Source organism: Hyperolius riggenbachi, chromosome 10 (genome assembly GCF_040937935.1).
Source record: "Hyperolius riggenbachi isolate aHypRig1 chromosome 10, aHypRig1.pri, whole genome shotgun sequence".
NCBI classification, from domain to species: domain Eukaryota; kingdom Metazoa; phylum Chordata; class Amphibia; order Anura; family Hyperoliidae; genus Hyperolius; species Hyperolius riggenbachi.
Window position 1 is genome coordinate 237,760,891 of NC_090655.1, and position 13,433 is coordinate 237,774,323.

The window sequence follows — 13,433 nt, forward strand, 5'->3', positions numbered from 1 at the left end:
TTCAAGGCGATGCAGATCCTGTCTGTCTCCTGATGGTGCTCTGCACTTCCTGCTTCTGCCCTTGGGCTCTAGTGCCTGATGTGAGAAGCAGAAAGTGCGGAGTACCAACGCTGCAGATCGAGGCTTGCATCGCCTGAAACCAGGAAAGGTGAGTGTGTGCGGCCTGCAATCCTCCCCACAATGTGGTCAGTATTGCTGGGGGGAGGATGGTCGTTAGGGGACACAGATGGCTAGGCTACCATACTTGGGGGGGCAGCTGACTACTATTGAAGGTAGAGGGAGGGGGGCGCACCTGACTATCATACTGGGGTTAGTGAGGGGGACATAGCTGACTATCATATTGGGGGGAGAGGGAGGGGGGCACAGATGACTACTGTACTGGGGGTAGGGAGGGATAGCTAACTACCATATTGAGGGAGGGGGGTGCAGCTGACTACCATACTGGGGGGAGGGGGACACAGCTGACTACCATAATAAGGGAGGGGAACCCAGCTGATTATCATATTGGGGGAGAATTAGGCCAACAGAGCTGACTACCATATTGGGGATAGGAGGGGGGGGGGGGACACGGCTGATTACCATATGGGGGGGGGGTGCAGCTGACTACTGTACTGGGGGAGGGGGACACAGATGACTACCATAATGAGGGAGGAGGGAGTAGCTGTTTACCATACTGGGGAGAGGGAGGGGGACACAGCTGACTACCATACTATGGGGAGGGAGGGGGACACAGCTGACTACCATACTAAGGGGAGGGACGGGGACACAGCTGACTACCATACTAAGGGGGGGGGGAGGGAGGGGGGCACAGCTGACTACCATACTAGGGGGGGAGGGAGGGGGGCACAGCTGACTACCATATTGGGGGAGAGGAAGGGAAACACAGCTGACTACCATATTGGGGGAGAAGGAGGGAGAGACAGCTGACTACCATATTGGGGAAGAGAGGTGCAGCTGACTTCCATACTTGGGGGAAGGGGACACGACTGACTACTATATTGTGGGGAGAGTGAGGGTGGTGCAGCTGACTACCATACATAGGGAGGGGGATAAAGCTGACCACCATATTGGGTTGAGAGAGGGTGTACAGCTGACTACCATTGCAGTTGACTACCATATTGGGGGAGAGAGAGGGGAGCGCAACTGACTACCATACTGGGGGAGAGGAAGGGAAGGAGGCACAGCTGACTACGATACTGAGGGGGAGGAGGGGGACGCAGCTGTCTACCATATTGGGGGGAGAGGGAGGGGGCACATCTGACTACCATACTGGGGGAGGGAGGCACATCTGACAGCTTATATCGAGGGATTGTTAGGCATGGTGTGGGGAAGATTAGATTTACTTACCTGGGGTTTCTTACAGCCCCTAGCAGTCTATCAGTTCACTTGCTGCAGTTCCGCTGCCCTCCTGGATGCCGCTTTCCCCTGAACCATCTCCAACCACAGCTGTAGTCGTCTCTCAGTCATGTTACCATGGCCAGATGCATTCTGCACTTGTGCAGTTTAAGTCTTTGTGAACTGCAGAATGCTCCTAGTCATGGGAGTGTGATAGAGAGTGGCACACAGGAGGAGACAGCAGCACCCTGGAGGGCAGCGGAACTGTAGCGAGGGACAAGATAGACTGCTAGAGGCTGGAAGAAGTCCCAGGTAAGTAAATCTCATCTCCTGAGGGGGTAGTTGGTCAGGGTTAGGCATTGGAGGGGGATGTTAGCACATACACACGCTGGAGATTTACTTGTATTACTATTCCATGCAGTGTTGTTGGTCGGGTGCAGTCTACAGCAACAAATGTACAAAATAGCTGTGTTCATCCTTCTCAGAACATATATAGGAGATACAGAGGGATGTGGCCAAATCCAATGCAAATCAGTATTAGCCCTTGCACTCAAAGCTGGCACTTGCAGCAATGCCCAACATGCAGCAACAAACCACTGTCAAATAAAATGCATGGACCTGTAGACAATACCCCTCCCAACCCCATTTAACTTAACCGAAACATGAATGACAGACAAATAAGACATCAGAGCTGGCATTTCAAAGGCCGTGGCCAATTTTATTTGGCAAATATAAATGTAATAAATTAAGTGAAATAAATAAATTGAGGTCCATGAACCAACTTTAATAAAAACCTTGCATAACCACTATTCATTCATATCTAACTACCACAGTTCAGATATGCTATTAACATCACCAAGAAATACAACCCCAATCTTGAAAACTCCAAACTTTCCAAATAAACTTGACCACGACGAATCCATTTCTTTTCTTCTTTTTTTTTTTTGTTTTGTTTTTTTTTTATATAAGGGGGAAGGGTGGGTGGGGAGCTCACCTATGCCACAGGGGTGGCAGGCAGCTACATGGGGAACGGACCTCCTTTATATATGTTACGGCCAGAACCCGAAGTTTGGCCACTTCTAGTTCTGGCCGGCCACTTCGGGTTCTGGCCGGCCAATTTGCGAAGTGGCCGCTGCGCTGCGGCCAATGTTAGAAATGGATTGTTTACTCTGAAATTAATGTATCTTCAGGCCGCAGCGCAGCGGCCAAACGTATAACCACTTAGTTAATTTGTTGCAATTAAGCTGGCGGCAATGTAACAATTCAAGCCGCCGGCTTTTTATCTGCCTCTCTCTCTCTCTCCTCTTATGGCCAGCCGGCGGGGGACACGCGAGTCCCCCAGAGTCGTTCGTCGCAGCAGGGGCAGCAGAGCGGGGAGGCTGCAGACATTGCTTCTGCCAGCACCCGCTCTGCAAGAACGGCAGGCTTTCCTGCCGCGACGAACGACTCCGGGGGGATACTCGTGTCCCCGCCGGCTGCCCATAGGAGAGCGAGAGAGGCGGGGGGGAGGAGAGAGAGGCGGGTGGGGGAGAAGGAGAGAGAGGCAGAGAAAAAGCCGGCGGCTTGAATTGTTACATTGCCGCCGGCTTAATTGCAACAAATTAATACGTTTGGCCGCTGCGCTGCGGCCAGAAGATACATTAATATCAGAGTAAACAATCCATTTCTAACATTGGCCGCAGCGCAGCGGCCACTTCGCAAATTGGCCGGCCAGAACCCGAAGTGGCCGGCCAGAACTAGAAGTGGCCAAACTTCGGGTTCTGGCCGTAACATATACACCTAATCCTTCCCTGGATTAGCCCACTGCAGTGCATATGGTCCCTCGCAGTTGTTCCTCTCTTCAGCTGCCGTGCTCCTCTGAGAGCTGCAGGCACAGCCCTGGGCCACCCGCTGCCGTGTTGCATTCCCGTGGACAGAAGCGTTAGTGTGTAAAAATTGCTTCTAGTAGCCCGCAACTGGCCCAGTCGGACAGCCTTTGGAGGGGCACAGCAGCAGAAGGGAGTAGAGCAGAATGACAGCAAGGGATGAGGAGGATTACAGGCGGCTGGAAGAAGCCCCAGATAAGTTAAACTGGGCACATTTTTTTTTTCAATTTAGGTACATTTAAAGTGAACCAAGCACAATTTTTAGCACTCAGGGCATCTCTGTAGCACATTAAAAATGCATACCAACAATGTGACATTATTAAAAAAAAAAAAAAAGGCAGTTCCCATAGCTATTAGGAACCTGGGAAAAAATGTGGTGCTTGGTCCCCTTTGAGGCAACCCACCAAAATCGTCAAGGTTCCCTTCTTAGTATTGGTCCACTTATACCAGCATACAATTCATGCATACTTCAGCCCATTATTGCAATGGTGCAAGAGAGCTTGTAGCTCCTTTAATGGCAGTTGGGGAGGGGGGGACTTATATTCACTAAAAAGTCTTCACTATTAAGTAGCAGAGACACAATAGTGCTCTAACATATTATAAGAGCATCATGTAAAGTAACTGTACAGAAACATTTGTTTTCTTCATAGTACTGCACTTCCTCTGCTGTGAGTTCCAGCAAAGTCTCCTACTTTCTCCCACTTCACCTCTGACCCACAACTTCCTGTCAGACTTCCTGTCTGTGGATATCAGCCATTTCCGGTTTTTGCTTTCCACTTGGCACCCACCTAGTGGTACATATGAGCATTGCAGACTGTTTTTTTTTACCACTTTAAAAACTGATGGTGTCTCACTTTATTATCATTATTATTAATTTGTAAAGTGCCAACAAATTCCATATCTACAGTGCTCTAATTTTAAAGTAAACCTGAAAAGGGTAATAAAAAATATATACTTACCCGTGTAGAGCCTTCCCGGTCCTCTCTCCGTGCCCTTGTTCCACTACTCTTCCCCTGTTAAAGTTATTTGACCAGCAAGTTGAATACATCTTCGGCCCTCCTTGGGCATCTTTCAGAAGTATTCACGTCCCTAAGTACTTCCCCAGACATAAGGATCCCTCCTGCACACGTGAGTTCGGTCTCACAAATGCGCAGCTGCCGTGCACGGATGCGCACTTCTTCAGATGCAGTCAGGAACGCAATTGTGTCCAAAGCCTGGTGAGGAGTCTTGAATGTAAGTAAATTCAATGGGAGACAGCGGTGGAATGAGGGCACAGGGAGAGGACTGGGAAAGCTCTGTGGGATTCAGAGACTTCCCTCTACACAAGGGAGTATCTAACCTGAAAGTTTGCTTTAAATTACGAACATAAACATACAGTTTTTTTGTCAGAATAATTTCTTTCTGGTGTCTTTTATGGAAAGGTGTGCATTTAACATCCGTTCTGTACAGTACTGATTCAGTTTTATATCATGCCTGAAAAAAACATTTTTTTAATGTATTGCAAACGGTTTGTCAGCTCCCAACTTTTGTAGATAAGAAAGAGGGACGCTTTAAGACACACCCCTGCCACACCCCCAATCGCGTCCCACCACACCCCACACCACACTAGTGGTGTTACTGATACCAGAAGGAATTGAGAAGCGAAGTTTTATAATTCAGTCCACACGGGTCATCTCTATCATCATAAGTTCTCCTTAAAGGGAATGTCCGAGGATTTAAAAAAAAAAATAATAAATAAATTTTATATATATATATATATATATATATATATATATATATATATATATATATATATATATATATATATATATATACCCGGGGGGCTCCCTCCAGGCCCTTGCAACCGTCCTGTGCCCTCGCCGCAGCTCCGAAGTCCCTGGATCCCCTCTATCCTTGCCAGGACGGCCTCTACTGCACCTACGTGAGCCTCGCTGGTGACTGCACTCACCACGGAGCTGCGGCAAGGGCAAAGGATGGCTGCCAGGGTCAGAGCCCCGGGTGAGTCATTTTTTTTTTTTAAATCCTCTTATATTTCCTTTAAAGAAAACCAGAGTCGGCAACAACTAAAGATTCCATACTTACCCAGGGCTTCCTCCTTCCCCATAAGCATGCCCTCCCGTGCGTCAGTCGAGGTATTCTGCGCATGCGTGGACCTCCCGCGCATGCGCAGAAGACCCAATTGATGCGACTGAGCCAGTTAACGGCTGATTGCGGCTGAATGGCAAACCGCGGGAGTATGGCGAGGGACTCAGAAATGCTTATGGAGCTGGAGAAAGCCCTTGGTAAGTATCGAACCTTTAATTGTTGCCGTCTCAGGTACAATTTAACCCCTTCAGTACCAGCGGTCTCTGGCCCCTTAAGCCTCATCTACACACGTAGATGAGGCTGCGATCCAGCCACTCTGCCATCTCTATGACTGCAGAGCCCTGTGAGCTGGTCAGGAATCTCTTTCATTGGCTCCTGACCCTGTGATTAATGTAGTAGGACAATAAAAGTGACTCCTGACCGTCTCACGGAGCTCTGCTGTCATACTGACAGCAGTGCGAGTGAGCTGTGGCGGGGAGACAGTGACGAGATCAGCAGGAGCAACGAGAGTGGCAAGAGCGTGTGGCGGCGGTGAGTGAAATCTACACCCTGGCAGGAATAACAGCTCCCAAACAGAGCGTAGATTTCAATCGCTGCTGTCCGGAAACGGTTAATTTTAACACTTAGAAATAAATCATGATAGAAATAACATTTAGTGGACCATATATTAAACACATTTTTCAGTAGTCAAAACAACAAAAAGGATCACAGCCTCTCAGGACATCACCCATGTCATGTCCCGAGGAACATCGTTCAACAATCTATAAGGGGCTACGAGTATAGGAGGCAACAACTATAAAAAGAAAAAGACATGCCTTCATAACGTAATACATGTATTAAAAGTCTTACAGCATACATGGAAATATATACTTAACTCCCAGTGGAAGTATTAGAGCAGTGCTTGCCAGTAAAAGGGCCCTCCAGATAAGACGTGGCTAGCGGCTATACAACCCCAGAACTCTAGACAAACTGTGCATTCCCCTCAGCAGGGCACTACATCCATGGTGCTCAAAACTCGACGAGGTAATGGAAAGTTGAGACTACCAGCTAACGCCGCTCCAATCTGTACTGATCTCGGCTGTTTGTCTCATTCATCTTTCTTCTAGCTCTTCTTCTGCTGGTCCTCTCTGTTAAGCTCTTCATTGGCTGCCAATCAACCAGAGGGTCCAGTTCAAACTCTTCACCCTAACCTACAAAGCTCTCCACAATCTCTCTCCCCTGTACATTTCCTTACTTGTTACCAGTTACCAACTCATTGCAATCTTAATCTACACACAACCTTCTTTTGTCCTCTAGAATAACCTCCTTGCATTCACATATACAAAAGTTCTTACATGCTTCACTCCTCCTCTGGGATGCCCTTCCACAATACATCCATCACTCACCATCCTTTGAAAACTTTAAAGGGGTTCTGTATGGTGGGGGGGGGGGTGAGGATAAAAAACACCACTTACCTGGTGCTTCTATCAGCCCCCTGTAGCAGTAATGTCCCACGCCGTCCTCCTCCGATCCGCCGTTCCCCGGTCTAGCACGGCACGTCGTCCAACTGCGGCTGCGCGGCCGTGGCCTGCTGAGGCCAACTGAGGCCATTCCCCCTTCGACCTCTGAAAAGTTGTACTCTTCACTAGATAACCTAAAAACACATTGCCTGTATGAATACTGTATATTATCCCACCGCTTGTTCCCCCATAAACATAAACCTTAACAAGTTGTGGGAATCATTATCAGGTCCAGCAACTCAGATCAAACCATTTCACTAGTATTTTGTTCCCTCCATACTTATGGAGTGTGAGGATATATGTGGTGATGATATGTACGGTAATATGCAGAACATAGCAGCCATGTTGTATCTCGTAGAAGCCCTATTTTTCATCTGCTGTGTATCTTTCAGAGGTGTATGTAGGAAAGTCTGGCTTCCTGGAGTTCCTTATGTAAATGTGAATTAACTCTGCATTCAATGGCCAGCAGGAAAAGCTACCATTGTCTGCTTCTAATTAGGAAACACTTAATCAGACAGTTGCCCGACCACTTTGAAGCCTATACAGGTGATCGGCTACCCTTGGGTCTGAATAGGAGAGCAGGAACTACTAAATTGGCCTGGTAGCCTCTGGCCAGGAAATGGCTTATTATGCCAATAGCAGTCAGGTCTTTACCTTTGATCTGCTATGAAATACTGTCTCAGATGTGTATTTTTGCTTGGACAATTGTCACCGGGAGTAGGGAAGTCTTTTTTGATGTGTGTGTACATACACTTTTACCAGTGGAAATGGGAATTGTCTGCGAAGTCCAAAGTGGGACAGGAAAAGCCTTGACATTTGCATGTCACAGCTAGCCCAGATGTGACAGGGGGCTCAGCGGACGGTGATGTCACACTTTGGGGAAATTGCATTAGATTGTGGGACTGAACATCCATTGCCCTGGGCAACAAATCGGGCTATAAGAGCCAGCAGAAGACCTTCACAAATCATCTTCTCCTGAGGGTAGCGCATCGCTAGAGATGATCCCGATCGAATCGGAAAATTTATGTCCCTCCACGGTTGGACATTTGCGCTGGTAAAAGTTAAATTTCCGTTTTATTTTTAAGCAAATTGTCTTGTGTATCTTTGTAACTTTTATTTTGTAATTTTTACTTTGTTTCCTGTAAATCTTTTGTATATATTTTCTGCATTGTTCCACTTTTTTTTGGAATATTAAATGATTATTTAATACGTTTGACTTCTGCTGTACTAAGCCAACGCTCATAGCCTAGAGAGACTGCAGTGTAGCTTGCATTACAAGATTCAGCGCCTGATTGTGCCTTGCTACTGTACGATTGTACTGTGTGTGTATGTGCGTGGCGTTCCCGTATTCGGCCTAAAGCGCAAAGCTAACCCGAAAACGAAAACGCGGATTGCGTGCAGAGCACTCGACAGCAGAGTGGGAGTGTCTAGCAACAGCTAGTGGTGGCAGTGAGAAGTGTTCTGAGGGGTCACAGCCTTGTGTTAGATCGACTAAGGCTGCTTCCCCTCTCGATCTGGTCAAACCCGCAGTCGGGAACCGTAACTGCAGGCTCGCCGCGGGGCCGGTTCCTGACATGGAGCACCAGCACACTTTAATCTCAGACACAGGGACCATGGGCTTGATTCACTAAGACAAATAGCATGCCTTATCAAAGTTAACACGCCTTATCAGAGTAGCATAGCAAACTTATGGCTGCTAATTGGCAATGATGAGAGCTCCACTCATCTTACCCTGAGCCCCAGCGGGTTCGTACCGCGCTAAGCTACTCTGATAAGGCGTGCTAACTTTGATAAGGCATGCCATTTGTCTTAGTGAATCAAGCCCCATAAAACTATTCTTGCTGCACCAGTGGAGCTTACATCTATTGTCCCCACCCCAGTCATGCTCCCATAGACTGCAGGAAGTTGGCCAGGAGCTCAGAGCTCTACCAATGTTTTTGGAGTGTGTGTGGACATTCATGCATATTGCAGACAGCGCTCGGGTGTTAGCCGAGTTTAGGACACCCTCATGGTAAAGCTAGAGCTCTTATCACTTGGCCTACAAACTTCTTGTTGCTTCTGGGTAATTCATAGGAACCTCAATCTTACCAAACCATCTGTAAGTTGAATGGTAGCAGACCACACCACCCTCTCACAGCTTTCTAGAGCTGGAGTGATGTCCTTGGGCTAGACTTTTATTTTTGTATTGGAAGACAATAACCAGAAAGATAGGACAGCCAGTTAGATAAGTAGTTTAATGTAAACAGAAGAGACTCAGTGAGGGCAGAAAATCACCAACAGTCATGCCAAATATCAGGTTATGTGCACTTACTGCTACCTTTCCTGGACTGTACACCTCTGTGGTGTCACACAAAGGTCACAATTTACAGGCCAAATGCATGGCAGCCGCAGAGTGTCGGTGTAGGTTAATCAGCTTGCAAGTCGCAGCCTGCAATATACTTCACCTCCCTTCACAGGCCCAACCCCATTCCTTCCAAACCCAACATCCAAGAATACAAAGTAATTTGTGTTTGGAGTCTTATTCTTTAGAGTGAACCCATTTCCATGTTTCAAAATCATAACTGACCTTACCTGTGCCAGGAACTGCAAGTAATTATTTTTAGTGCAACATTACAGTATCTCAGGCGCTCCAACATCAGGGAACTGTAATATACACATGCTAACCCTATCTAGAACATCACAGCTGGCCCACCTTTTCCCAAGCCTTGGCAGGAGTCCATCACCAGCCTGTTGGCCACCAGGTGTTGAAACTCTGCTTTTAAAGGTTAGTCTTGTGCTTTATCAGACATAAACTACATCTATTCTACGTGCTAGCCTCTGACAAATAGGTGGGCATAGGATTACTTTAAAGAGGAACTTTACCAAAAAATAACGGGGGGGGGGGGGGGTTGTATCACAGCCAGGGCACTATCTGCATGGAGTTTCTCCCCATGTCTGTGTGGGTTTCCTCCCACATCCCAGAAACATACATAGACATGTGACTATGGTAGGTATTAGATTGTGAGCCCCTCGGAGGGACAATATATACTCTGTACAGTGCTGATGTCGGCGCTATATAAATACTGAATAATAATAATGTGCACAGAGGGAGATGCTGCTTACTTGGCAGTTGGAAACAGCCGTTATTTCCCACAATGCAACAAGGTTCACAGACAGGCCCTGACATCACACTGTGGGAGGGGGTTTCGCCACAATATCAGCCATATAGATGTCCCTGATGATCTATTCAAGAAAAGGCAGATTTCTTGTGGGAAAGAGGGTATCAGCTACTGATTGGAATGAAGTTCAATTCTGAGTTAAAGTTCTTCTTTAAAGTTCAGTTTCTGCAGTTACATAGTCCTGCCTTTCCTCCACCCTTTGTCCGCCTGGGATGAAAATAAGAATCGTTTTGCCCTATTTTAGCATTAGTAGTGTGGGACTGCCTGCTTGAGCTGCATGCTCTGGCTTTGAGGGACTGCAATGTCATGAATGCATGTGATGGACCAACAAGGAAAGGACAGGAGCTTGAGAAGGTACACCACTTCCAACATGAGGTAAGGAGACTTTGGCTTGATTACATGCTGGAGAACAGTGGGGTCTGCTGGAGCGATTCTCTAACACCTGGCTCTGATCTGAAAACTAAACAATAGTAGGTGGGAGGAGATTGTGACCGTCACTCAAGTCATCTCTCAATATTTTTTTAAAGAATCACAATCACAAAAAAAGTAGGCAGTTAAAAATCTGACAGAACCGACAGGTTTTGGGCCAGTCCATCTTCTCATGGGTGATTCTCAGGGTTTTCAACAGCATTTCCTGAACAGCAGTTTAACTGCCAGAATAGTAAAATACCAATTTGGTAAAGTGCCAGCCTACCTACTCACTTGCACACTATTTTGTCAGACTTTGCAACTGCTGTTCAGGACATGCTGTTGAAAACAAAACGCTGAGAATCCCCCATGAGGAGATGGACTGGCCCAAAATCTGTCAGTTCTGTCAGATTTTAACTGCCTACTTTTTTCGCGATAGTGGTCCTTTTAAGTATTACACATTTTAAACAGCAAGTTAAAAAGTTACAACAATTATTGCAAACAATCCTCAAACACCCTTTTCTTCCCTATAATGCGCTATGAAGATCAACAACTGCCTTTTCTGTTCCTGAAAACTTTGTGTTTTTTGGCCTCAACATGCATGCCCTGCTGAAGAGCAACTTTTTATTTGGAGCACTGACTGACTGATAGAGTCTGGACAGTGTTCAAACTTTTGCTGTCAATAAAAAAATAAAAGGTTATTGATATTTAATGCCCAAGCCAAGTGGCCATACCTCTGTAGACTTGGTGGCCGATCGACCATCAGATTCGATAACTATGAAATCTGATGAAAATCGGTGCCGGCTGGAGCATGCCCAAACAAGACTTCGACCAATCTTATCACATGTATCGATTGGGCGTGCTGGAAAATCACAGGCCGTCATGCTCAATCAGATATGCAGAGGTAACAGTGTGTGATAATCGCAAAATACAAATGTGACGGAAATCACTGAGCCGTTGTCCCCTCTAATGTTTTATGTCTCGTATAGCCCCCCCCCCCCCATGTCGTTAAACTGTACCTGTCCGCCGTCCGCACTGAGTGTTCATTTCCACATTCAGGCCCCACGTGACTGCCTGTATAAAGCTTGTGTGTTACATCAGACACGCCCCATGTGTTAAACGGCAGCAAATGCGGAAGTAAAATGGAGGACAGTGCAGAGGGCAGAGAGGTAAAGTATAGCTGCACAGGCATGGGGGGCATAAAACATTAGGGGGGACAGCAGCAGGGGGTGGTGAGGCGACATCACTATTCCGGTTCCCAAAAGATTTCATGCGGAAATTAATCGGCCTGCAGTGTATGGGCAGCCAACAGATCTCTCTCCAATAAGATTCGATCAGAGAGAGATCAGCCACCAAAACAGCTAGATGTATGGCCACCGTTAGGCAGCATTCACACTTGTCTGTTTTGCATGTTTTCTGCACAGGAAAATTAAGAACCAATGTTAATCAACGGGCTAGTGCACACTTGAATGTGTTTTTCTCATGCAGAAAAAAACCTGACAGCCATGAAGCACTGTGTGCATTTTCCCTATCAATTACATCAGCTTCTGTGGAAAAAACACACGTTTTACTGCATACAAACAAACATGAGCCTTGATTTATTAAGCTGCGCTGCTTTAGATACGGTAAAAGGGAGCGCTCGTTAAAATTAAGGAGCGGCCGCTATGCACGCCTTACATAGCACCGCTCGTTGCTATGTAAGGAGCGTGCCTTCCTTAGTTATGCGAGTTGCTATGTAAGCAAGATGCGTAACTACGGAAGGCACGCTCCTTACATAGCAACAAGCGCTGCTATGTAAGGCATGCATTGCAGACGCTCCTTCACATGAATCAAGCCCCTGGTGTGCAGAAAATACATGCAGAAAACTAACAGATGTGTGAATGCTGCCTAAGTCCAAAAATACAAGTCACTGTCATTGTCTAACATTCTGCAGTGACTCATAAGTAGCTTGAAATTCTGTGCATTCAATGTTTGGAGCAGGAGTGTGACTATACTACGGCAGGTGAGGTAAGTACCATGGGCACCATACTATGTTCAGAGGCTGCTTGCTGAGCCCCGCACTGTGTCTTCCTCTCGCTACTCACACAGATCTGCAGAGATGTGAGAATGATACAGTGACCGCACAGCACACTTCAAGGCCTCACGGCAAACTTCATTCGTTGTTTGCTGCCCCTGCACACCGCTCACCTCTCTCCCCACTCATCTGTGTCTATGCGTGTGTGGGCAGGCAGTGCAGCACAGTGGGGAGGCTTAGTGGGTAGTGGGTAGCACTCTTGCCTTGCAGCGCTGGGTTCCCAATTTCAATGCCAGCCAGGGCACTATCTGCAAGGAGTTTGTATGTTCTCCCCGTGTCTGTGTGGGTGTCCTCCGGGAACTCTCAGATAAGTGAATTGGCTTTCCCCGAAAATAAGACGTCAGCGCTATATAAATACTATAATAATAAATAAATATAAATACTAAATAATAATAAATAAGATATCTCCATTCACACAAATGCAGTGAAAGGTTGGGGGGGGTCTTATGTGATAAGGAACTCATTTTGGTGGGGGGTCCAAGTGTGGGTGTGTAGGTGGGGGGGTCTGAGTGTGTGTGTTTGTGTTCTGGTACAGAGGGGTGTGATCTGATTGTTTGCGTGTGTGTGTGTGTGTGTGCGTGTGTGTGTGTGTGGCGTAGAAGTGTTCTGGTTGTGGAGATAGGTGTAATTCATAATTTCTGTATTTGGTATAGTGCTATTTTCCCTAGATATGCCGCTGGTTTGGCATTGCTAAAGATTGACAGACATAAACACATTAGGAGCAGTGGGAACATTCTAAGAGCAGGCTTTTTAAGCAGGGGTCAAAACGCTCTGCAGTTAGTTTACTATCAGTATAGGCACATAACAGTGGCTTATACTATATATGCTTAAGATGTCTTAAAATGGGAGTAAAATCCGTAATGCTAGTACACTGCATTATTGACCAGGGTCACATTTTAAGCACAATGACTAACATTTTAAGGCACGGCCAGACTTTCAGGATCAGTTATGTCCTCCAGTTATTCCCTAACCTGGATCAGGCCCAATATTAAGCAGGGCTCTCTGTAGA